Source organism: Lactuca sativa, chromosome 8 (assembly GCF_002870075.4).
Source record: "Lactuca sativa cultivar Salinas chromosome 8, Lsat_Salinas_v11, whole genome shotgun sequence".
NCBI classification, from domain to species: Eukaryota; Viridiplantae; Streptophyta; class Magnoliopsida; order Asterales; family Asteraceae; genus Lactuca; species Lactuca sativa.
In genome coordinates, this window is record NC_056630.2 from 50,620,622 (window position 1) to 50,623,992 (window position 3,371).

A 3,371-nucleotide genomic window follows, 5' to 3' on the forward strand; every position below is an offset into this window, starting at 1 on the left:
TGACCGATTTAATTTCCTTCTTTATCTACACTAATATTATAAGTTTCATAGTGTCTTTCATAATACCGTACGTTGATATCCTTGTGGAAACTACTCGCTAGATGAACTTACTTTGTAGTTACATCATGCTTTTATTTCACACTCAGATATAACTTGAGAAAACTTATATATATATATATATATATATATATATATATATATATATATATATATATATATATATATATATATATATATATATATATATATATATATATATATATATATATATATATATATATATATAGCAACATATGCTGGAACCAAAATGATGTGTTGTCATGTTTTTATTGGTTTCAACATGTGTTGTTCTAATTGTTTATTTTCTATATAACCCTTCTCTCTCTCTCTCTCTCTCTCTCTCTCTCTCTCTCTCTCTCTCTATATATATATATATATATATATATATATATATATATATATATATATATATATATATATATATATATATATATATATATATATATATATGGGATAATCTACCACTCTGCACTTTAAATAAGTTATTTTATGTTCACTTTTTAATAAATGGTAGTAACCTGGTGGTCATAATTTATTCAACGTGCAAAGTGTTTACATGGAGAGAAAATCATCAGCAATTAAATGGTATTAAGAAAATGGGCGTACGATCATAACAATGTATGAGATAGAAGTCATGATAAGTACTACAGCCAAAAAGAGTTTATTAAAGGGCGGAATACTATCACATCCTCATTTTTCCACAGGAACAGGTTATATATATATATACGGCTGCTGTCAATAAGTTAAGGAGAAATTGGTTATAATACCTTATATGGTATGTTAGAGTGGTCTATGACAGAGACATATAATCAAATTTCTAAATGTTACATTTATGACCTTTTTATTTACAATTTATTTTTTATTTTCATCTTTTTCACATTTTTGAAGAGTTATATATATATATATATATATATATATATATATAGTCACTTATTAAATTGTGTTGCATCGATGTGTGATACACTAACACTCTCCGTCAGAATCAGAAGCTCAATAAGTATAGAGACAGTGATGGTGCTGAGTCATAAGGGTGCGGGATGCTGGCTTTGATAACATGTAAATATATGTGAAGCTCAAGATTGTCTCTTCAAAAGAGTCATTGTGGATAGAACGAAACTTTAATATATATATATATATATATATATATATATATATATATATATATATATATATATATATATATATATATATATATATATATATAACCACTTTTAAGATCATGTCATACTGATATTAGATACACTAACATTATTGTTCATCCTTGTTCATTTGATTGTGAAAGTGAGAGTGTCAGACAATTAATTAAATTTTCAAAAGTTATATTTATGACCTTTTTATTTACAAATTATTTTCTTATTTTCTATTTTCATCATTTTCATATTTTTTGAAGAGTTACTTTTACATATTTATATTTAACATTATAAATAAAATTTTTGCCTTGAAATCAAAAAATATCATTTATATGTTCTATCAAATAATAATTATGAGTATTTCCATTGGGCCTTTTATTTTAAAATTATAGTTTTGTCCTTGTATATACCTAATTATATGTAGTTGGTTGTAATATGAAATTGATAAATTAACTACAAATTGAAAGCGATTGTATACAATGTACAAGTGAAAAACACATCTTTTTTTTTTAAATGAGAAGGCACCAGAAGTAGTATGGTTGGTGAGAGCAGACACAATAAGTGGATGAATCGAGGGCCTTAACACCGCTTTCCGGTGACTCCCTTGGTGATAAAGTTGTCACCTTTTTCTTCAGTATCAAGTGCACCTTCTTCAATAACTTTCTTGTTGAGATCGCATATATAATCATAATCAACGTTTCCATATAACCCAGATATTGATTTTCCAAACTCCAAACATGTATTAGAATGACCTTGAAGGTGGCGAAAGATCCATTGGAAGGCTTTCCAAGTCGTTTTTCCGAAATAGCCATAAAACGAAATACAACACTTAAAGCATGTGATAAGTCGGGTCGGAAACACACTATAACATACATTAATGATGCAACCACACTTGACTAAGGAACCTTTGACATCTTATCATTTTCATCATTTGTTTCTAAATAAACTTTACTCACGGGTTTGGCATTTTGCATGTTTAATCGATGTAAAACTTTGTTGAAGTAGTTTTTTTTGTTGTTGTTGAAGTAGTTACTATAGCTAAGTATAACTTGCCTATAGATTGAATCCATGAAATTTTCATACCAGTTATTTTCTTTTCATTACCCAAGTCTTTCATTAAGACTTTAGGATAAAGGAGTGTTTGGGATTGCTTACTGAAACACCCCTTGCTCGAGATAATTTGAAATTATACTTAAGAAAATCATTTGTGAAAATGTTCCCCAAAGATTAAGAGTTTATGTTTTGCAGAAAAACAATTTGGTCCCAAAATATAAACTTAACCAAGTTTAAAATTAGAGAGGTTATTAACAATAAGATATCACAACATGATTTAAGTTCAGCACACATTCTAAGACATTCTTAATATCCAAGCTAATCCCTAGCTCAAGCTAGGGTCTACAATCTTAACATACATCAAAATAAGTTAGGCAATGCATTTGCATAATGAGTTACCCAAGGTTGATTTCACTACTAGAAAAATATCATTTAATGACACGCATTATTTGTCATAAAAAGGTCCAAAGCTTGTGTGTCAAAGAAGACCATGTCATAAAGGAAGACGACATGCATTTACGTCATGCATTTACGAGACACATTGTGTATCATTAAAACCTTTGTCATATATATATATATATATATATATATATATATATATATATATATATATATATATATATATTTGATAGATTTACTCATTTTCAAAATAAAGGACAATTAATATCAGATAATACAAAATAAAATACATATATAACAAAACAATCAATTTCATACAAATTTTTCATTATACAAAAAATATCATATATACAAAGAAACTATTTAAATTAGACCTTAAAAGTATAATCAATAATTAATGAAACATTTGAAGAAAATGAATATAAAGAGTTACAATTTAGAAAATTACATCTTAACACTTGATGAAAGAAAACTGATAAACTTAGGCACTAAAACTAACTTTTTTATCTAAAAGTTGAATTGTTGACCAAAAGATCATCTCCCATGCACAATTTGTACTTCTTCACCACATTCTTTTGTCATGTTGGAATAGTGTTCACGGTCATCTTGGTCAATTGGATCTGTAATGGACACAATTGGGTGTTCACTCACAAATGGACACAATAGGTGTTCCTTCGATCCAATTATACTGCATTTCCTAAAAAATGCATAAAAATCAAAAATATACTA